General features: G+C 32.3%; 1 long non-coding RNA gene across 1 annotated transcript; it reads right to left on the reverse strand.

Annotated features, from left to right (window-relative positions):
• Window positions 1-6032: 6032 nt before the first annotated feature.
• LOC121128536 (uncharacterized) lies at window positions 6033-7128 on the reverse strand. The gene is made up of 3 exons (XR_005868187.2): window positions 6992-7128; window positions 6485-6930; window positions 6033-6418 (listed from the first exon to the last, which is right to left on the reverse strand). It is a non-coding gene; the product is annotated as an uncharacterized lncRNA (long non-coding RNA).
• Between the last annotated feature and the right edge of the window lie 1354 nt (window positions 7129-8482).

Consider the following 8482-nt stretch of genomic DNA (forward strand, 5'->3'; position numbering starts at 1 on the left):
CAATATTATTACGATATTAGTTGTTAAGAAGCAAAGGATAACTTTGTTGAAGAATATGTTTTGATCACAAGAATACCATTGCAGCCTTCAAATACACGGTTAAATTTTAAGACATTTTAGTTTCCTCTGAAATTGAATTTCGCAAGTTATCAACAATCAGGCCCAAAGTCATATATTTCAAGTTGTTTGGTTAGATTTATGAAAAACCATTTTAGTGTAATGGTTTGTTATACGTTGGAGGCTCAAAGGTTGAAAGTACTATTCTTATTGTTTATAAGGAAGTACTTTAGTATTTGTCTTTAGAATCTACAATAGTTTTTCGAATTTCATACAATCTTTTCTTAATAATTCTTTGTAAAATAAATATAACTTTTAAGGACATGCTGAAATTTAAACTCGAGCATTATCATTCCGCTATAAAAAATGTGAAAATTTTCAATTTAAACTATACGATGAGCATAGTTTAAAAAAATATCATCTGCCCCTATGCTAAAAAACCTCTAAAATTAATATGGTTATCCTGAATATTTGAAATATATTTGGTAAAATATTATAATTGTATATAATTTGGCTTAAATTACCAGTAAGCACATTTAAGATAAATGAAATAAATTTCACTTGTAAGTGAAAAGACAAAGAGTAACCCTGAGGATTTGTTGCAAAATTATAAATGTAAATCTATGTTGTACTAGCTACATATATAGTTTTGGGATCGACATCGTTGTAATTCCTGCCAATATCTTTGCTAGATACAGATTTGTGTTTATTTCGCTCATTGTATATCTTCTTGTTTCACTTCATGACAAATTTCTTCAATCCCAAAACATTTTTCAAATTGTCAAGGTCACCACGTTAATTTTCTGTATAGCTGCATTTAATATTATTTGAATGTCTAATAATTAGGGATAAGAAAATTGTCTAGATCCATGCGAGTCTATTTCAGTAGATATCTTGTCTATCAAAGTTGCAAACATTTCCTTTTCTATTTGAAATATACTCTCAAGGATCTAGACAATTTTCTTATCCCTAATTATTAGACATTCACAGAACGATGATGGAAAAAATATAGAATGGACAAAATGTGGAATGGACCAAATGTCGACAGACAGAACACGGAGCTGAAAATGTTCCGTTTCAAAATAGCAAAAAAAGTTTCTATGACATTTCACTCCAGATATTTTCTGCCCGAGATATTTACCACACCATTCGTAAATAAACTAACAGTGACGATCACTCACAAACCCCCATTTATACCTCAAAATTTGGGTCTGCTTTGGGTACCACCAGGGCCAAAATGAGATGAACCCACTGCTGTTAATTTAATTACTTTGAAGGGCCCATCTCATCACCCCAATTTATTCCACGAAAATTCTTCAAAGGTCCCTCCATACACCTCAATTATCCAGAAAGTTGGGGAGAATTTCGGGTACTGCCCGTTCCTAAAAGGAGATGAAAATCGAAACAGGCACAAATTTCGGGGGCTCTTCAGGATATACATTTAAGTGAAATGTAAGTTGTTCCGGTAGGTTTAATCCCATTTATGGCCCTGTGGCACCCCGAAACAGCCCCAACATTTGGGGTGTACATGAAGGGTTGGGGGCTCTTACTTGTTGCTTAAATAGTAAAGGTGGGTGTCATACCATTTTGGAGCCAGGCCGTACCCAAAAACAGTCCTAACATTCAGATTGTATAAGGGGTTGGGAGGGGTCCTTACTGATAGTTTATATAGGAAGGTGGTGTTGAGGTTATGTTTGAGGCGGAAATTGTCAGATTGGATATATTTAATACATTTTGGAAGAACTACTTATTTTATATTATAGGGACGAACTTCTGTCCGACGATGTTTTGTATAGTCGACGTTTAGTTTATTCAATGTTTTGTGCATTTTTCGTTTTGTGAGTCAACGTTTTGTCTATGCATCGATATCAGTGTAGAGAATAACGTGTTCCTTGCTCAAGAATACGTTGGACCATTTCCAAAACGGAAGAAATAATTGATAAAAACAGTAATATCTTTCCAGGTACGTACTTATATTTATTTTACAAATGTATGCCCTGGAAGATTTTGACAATTTTCACATTAATAACCATCATATAGTAGTATCTGGCAATCTATTGATGTAGATACTATATTAATATTTTTCTCTAAATATTTAAAAAAATAAAATGTCAAAAATACTTAATTGCATAACAAAGAATCTATATTTATAAGAGGTAACAGATGCTCTATTTGTTTTTCCATCTTTAATAATTAAGAAAAAAAGAGGTAGGGAATTTGAAAGAGATACGCTGATAATTAATTTAACTGTATTTTTATGTCTCTTTTTTTTTCTTTCTCCAACTTTAGTCCTTTGGTAAGTTAACTTAAACATCAGAAATTCTATGAACAGATAAACATCCCGATTGATATGCAAGATAACCTTCAATAAACATGGTTTGATATATAGGGGGGACGGTAAAGGCCCTTGACCGTTAGTTGTCAGACCATTTGACCGTCGTTAACAACTGTTTAGCCGTTGACACCTCTAATAACTATGAAGGTTTTTGATAGAGTAAAGGATCACTCAACGTGGGTAGTAGGTTAGTACCCGATCTAGAGAAGGAGATCTACCTTTTGTATATGGACTTCAAACAAGATTCTTTGGTCAAGTGTAGTAGTTTTAGTGCTATAATGTTTACTTAAACTTAATCAGTGCAACTCTATCTCACGAATGAAAGAAACACTAAAGAAATCTTACCAAAGACCCGTGGGACTCATATCTCTTCATTATTTGTTCTGTGGTATTAAAAATCGCAGTCGTAAATATCTGTGAACAAATGAATGAAGAAACTGTCTCAAAATAAAAACGGATTAGGTCCTATGAAGTATTTGTTGAGCCCATCTGCTCTGATCTGAAAAAAAAACAGGAAGTGACATTTTTCAATTTGCAGAGGTTAATTCTGCAAATTGAAAAGGTGGAGTGAAGTTTGAAGACTTGACTTGTTTCCCGAAGTCTTACAGATGAGAAGCTGACAGAACAATTTTGACTCTTAGTGCTACACTGTATTTTAAAGGACACTCTGACTTGGATGGAAGAGAAATTACACAGGAGATGAAGAATTTGCCTGACCTGCAATTAAAGATCATGCCCTTACTTGACCCTCTGATTTTTTAGGAAGAAAAGAAGCTATCTGAAATGGCAATTCCTATGATGAATTAGTTAATCGTGTTCATACGTGAGAGGGGCACCAATTTATCAAAAAAAAAAAAAATCTACTTAAATTAAGTAAGGTTTTTTTTTGTAAATACAATATTCTAAAGTTCTTTTTTTTAAAAGCACACATTGGAAGGGACATGAAGAATATGAGCTAATCCGTTGTCAATGTATATTCTGATAGAGGCTCCATAATCTAGGGATGTCTAATAGAAAAAAGAGATGAAATTTTGTTGCTAAAAAACAAAAATTGAATCGACATAGGTCATGTACACCGCAATCAGGAGAAATAATTCTCTTAAACTCAATGTGGTTTGTGCCCTGGTCATTCCAAGAGAAAGAAATATACTTTATGTATATGGACTTTACACAAGATTCCTAGGTTAAATGAAGTAATTGTAATACTAGAATGTTTACTTAGAATTCGTCAGTGCAACTCCATCTAGCCAACTAAAGGAACATTAAAAAAAAAAAGAAGTCTGATGTTTTGTCCTGAACAAAGAGCTGTTTTATTAAAAAAAATTAGATTTTGGTAAATTTGTAGGGGATATTTACTATGTAGGCGTTAATATTTATAATTATCCTCATCTTTGAAGATCGTACTACTCAACAACCATTGCTTGTAAATACTTTTCATATTCTACATATTATAATAATTATATATGTTTGTATATAAAATATACTAAAGATCTGCAAAGCATACCCACAACGTACTAAATCGAAAGTAACACCACGTTCTACTATAAAACAAAACAGACAATAATCTAATAAATATTAAAGAAACTTCATCTATTGATATTACAAATTAAATGAATGATTTTTTATTATCAATGCCATATAGTTTTAACAATTTCCCTACCTTGAGCAATATATAGTTACGCACAAAGGATATTTTTAAAAACAATAAGCCGATTCCCTCGCAGAACATGGAGGATCCAAACTTTATCCATCTCCAAATCCCATAGAAAGATCTTGTCTATGACTACTCAATCAAGAGTAGCCTTGAATAAATTAATACATTGAGATTTTAGATTGATTGAAAAGTAGAAAAAAATCCTTACAACGAATTTATTTACTAAAATTTATACACGACTAGCTTTTTTATTCACTCTCAACCTCGACTGCGACGATGGTAGCAACCTTTCGTCTTTTTTTTGTAGCAAATTGTTAGTTAGAGAATAGTTCTTAATGATTATATACATTCAATTGATATTCTTATCAATGACACGAATTCTAAACGAAGGTCCTTTATTTATATAACATACAAATACTATGTTTGACAACTTTTGAGTTCATAATTCGTAGAGTCAGCTTTTTTAAATCATACAAGAGTTAACTCATGATAATTAATGAAAACAGCTGAAAGGAGAATAAGCTGCATTTTTGTTTTGTTTCAAAAAGCTAGCTGTTACCTTTATTGTGTCTTGCATATGTGAGGTCATTTTTATAGAGCATATTAATGGGATCGGAAGCCTCACTTATTGAACATTTTGTATTTCTGATGAAGCAATGTGTATTTTTCTGCTGGACCATTTCTTAATAATAATTATTATTAAGCTTCCTTTCTGAGTACTCTCTTTCCAAAAGACGGAGAGTAACCTTCAGGGTTTGTTGTGGAGTTATAATAGTAAGTTCTTTTTGGACTCAGAGTAGAATTGAGGACGACATGGGAGTAATTATTTCTGATGTCCTTATAAATTTCATTTCCCCCTTCTCCCTTGTGACAGCTGATTGTTGCTGATCTAATGATATGTATTGGCATGAAAGCCATGTTACCATGTTTCAGTTTCTTTTCTAACATGCCCAAATTACCAACAATTTCCATCGCTACCAATAAATCCGTCTATAAAGATTCATACAGAGGCAATATTGGGAAGATCCCTAACAGTGTTTTCAATGTAACAGTCACCCTTTTAAAATGTTCTCCAAAGATACCACTTTGATCAGTGATAAATTTATCACTGCATCTACCACGCTGAATGGAACTCATAGCTAATCATAGTAGTAAAAGCATGAATCATTATTAAATATATATTTTTTTAAATTGGTGAAATGTCAGTTCAATAAAACTTCCCTTAGCCGAAATGTCCATGCATGATCTATCCCCCTAGGGCTTTGTGATTCAGCTTTCAATTTATTTGAGATCTCGATAAAGACTTGCACACAGTCTTTGAGAAAATTGTATAAGTTTGCCCTCACGTCATCCTTTCCCAATAGATCACAACTCCTCAAATAAGTTCCCATGTAGGATTAGATATTCATTAGAGTTTATACAGTATATTTATGTATATAATTAATGGATTAAATGACATACAACCTCCTCTACATTATACCTATAACGTTCATCCTGTAATTATACTGTAATGGTTCATTGTTCATACAAGAAAAAGTCGTTGGTTTTTATTGGATGAGATGTGATCGCGTCTGACCTCATTCCTCAGCCCACAGATTGACTCAGAATGCAAAATTAAAATGAGTCATTAAAATACACCTTGTCCATACTCCATATTTCCACGTTTGATCCAAATGTCTTTCCAGCAAAGAGATTGTAAGCCATGGAAAAAATGGTGTATACAAAATTGTGTATATGGGATTGTATCGACCCCTTGTTATAGATTGTCAATTCGCCCTCTAAGGTTTTTTTCACCCTTTAAGTCGATACTTGGTGTAAATTTAATAAATTAAATTACTGCCTATAAACTGATCTAATCAAAGAATTTTTTTTTACCACGAAGAAATATTAAGGATAATTGTTTTATTTATGATAGTCTATAATTTTTCAAAAAGATGTGTACACTCTCCATGAATATAGTGCTCCAGGATTTATTCAACAAAGTAATTACGGATTAGGCAGGGATCTGTAAGTATATTTCGTTAAAAAATCATTCTGGAATAATTTCATATTTGTATGGAATCAAGTTAGTGTACAAATAAAAAAAAAAAAAAATCACCATTTTAATATTTTATAATAAGGATTTATGTTGATAACATTATAAGAAACAAATTAAAATTAAGAATAATTTTATTGGAAATGCTTATCATGATAAACTAGAGTAAGGATACTTAGAGATTGGCAATATCCAAAAGTTGATCTGTGGCAATGGAACATTTGTATCTAATTTCACATTTCCTAATATCCTTGACATAACTTCCAAACTTGGCAGCAATTTTGTAGTCAAATCCAATTTTAAAGGCATCCTTATCGATTGATGATTTTTCCAAATTCTGTAATAAATTAAAATGAATGCATCAATTTCTGAGCTTCATGAAATGGGATGGATTAAGACTCACATTCCCAAAGGCAAACAAAATGGGATTATCCTGTTTATTCGAGGCTGCTAAACTGCAAATCATTTTTCGCATACACTCCTCTGGCTCTAATTCATGAATAATTTTGATATAGGGACTGGAGTCAATCTCCTCTTGTACTGTACTGTCCTCTCCCTCAGAATCCACATCACGACGTCCTCTGAATCTTGTTCGTCGACGTCTGTTTCTGCCTCCTCCTCCTCCTCCACGTCGATTGGCTAAAGCAAGAGCACCTAAGCCAGGATTTTAGCTCCAGCAGCTGCCCCTGCGATTCCAAGAAGATTCGGTGCAATGGATGTTGCAATAGCTGTAGCCCCAGTGGCTGCAACAGCCCCTGGAACAACAGCTGCAGCGGGAAAGAAAATTCCCTCAGCAAAATGTGTCGCAAGAAGGAGCGTAAAGACGACAGAGACCATTTGTGTATGCATCTGTCGTAGATTAGATAAGATAATTCCACTAATATATTTAGTTTTTATTACTCTACTTTACCTTTGATTTTGGGAGAATGGATATAAGTTGACTGATGATATCAGTGGTGAAGTAAAGCCTTTATATAAAGATCCCTAGGAGCGCAAGATTTAGATGTTTTTTTGTTCGTTTCGCTAACATAACCACAGATAATTTCTTCTATATTTAGTATAAACTACGATCGTTATAAGAAATAGCCTTTGGCGAATTGAGATATTTATGAACTAATTACATTTATGAAAAATAATCAAGTGAACCGATTTTAATATAATACTTCAATATATGAATTAAGAAAAACATAACTATGGTATTATAGCGTTGAGTCTCAATCACATAATTAATTATCCGTGTACTTGATTGAATCACATATCTATCGGGCCAACCGTTATTTTTTTAATCATCTCTATTATGCAAATTTTGAGAGATTAACAGTATTTATTTTTTACAATTTTCGAATGATCAATGGATTGCTAAGAAAATACTTGTCCTAGTCGCCACCATGAGCACCATGTACGAGAAGAGGATTGAGATAGCAGCACTCCTCCGGGCGGGATTGTCCCAAAAGGCGATCGGAGAGCAAAATGGGACCTCGAGGAGGACAATTGTATCTCTTAAATTTCATTTAAATCTATAATTTTTTGTTACCAGATTATTTAATTCCTTGGATAATGGTACCTCATAGGCCACTCTTGACGATGCCTAATTCATTACTAATACATTTTAATAGTTAATTCAAAATTACAATTTATGAGCATTTATATTTCTGATCATTACTGTAATTATTTTGGATATAAAGCAAAATGGAACCTCGAGGAGGACAATTGTATCTCTTAAATTTCATTTTAATTTTTCTTGGATAATGGTACCTCATAGGCCACTTTGACGATGACTAATTCATTACTAATACATTTTAATAGTTAATTTTACAATTTATGAGCATTTATATTTCTGATCATTACTGTAATTATTTTGGATATAAAGCGATACTTCCAATTTTTCGCTACTTTTACGATGCAAAATGATTTCAATTGATATTTATGAATGAATGACTTATTTGTGCTTGAATTTAATCAGTCAATTATGAATTTTTCAGCAGGAAACGGATTGGACTCAAATTTACATGGGGTATTATTGACAGTAGACCAGCTAAAAAATGAAATTTTGTAACTGAAACTTAATCCAAATATGAGTTCTGAGACTTTAGCATTTTAATGAATGTTTAATTTGTGGTATATCGTAAACCAAAGCAATGATAAGTAAGTATAATACATAATTAAAGTGTGATTACTTTGCATAACAATACTTTTGATATATAATTTTTTTGAATTTTTGTGATGAAAAAAAAGTTATTACTTTTATAAATTGCTTTAATTTACGATTTATTGTCAATGTAACAAAAAGGCTAATTTCTTCATTTTTAAGGCCTGATAAATCAAAGTTGTATTTAGTAACAGTTCCACGATTTACTTTATGAGCTTGTCTACTATCAATAATATCACATTGTAAAATTTA

Source organism: Lepeophtheirus salmonis, unplaced genomic scaffold, assembly GCF_016086655.4.
Source record: "Lepeophtheirus salmonis unplaced genomic scaffold, UVic_Lsal_1.4 unplaced_contig_5633_pilon, whole genome shotgun sequence".
Lineage (NCBI taxonomy): Eukaryota > Metazoa > Arthropoda > Copepoda > Siphonostomatoida > Caligidae > Lepeophtheirus > Lepeophtheirus salmonis.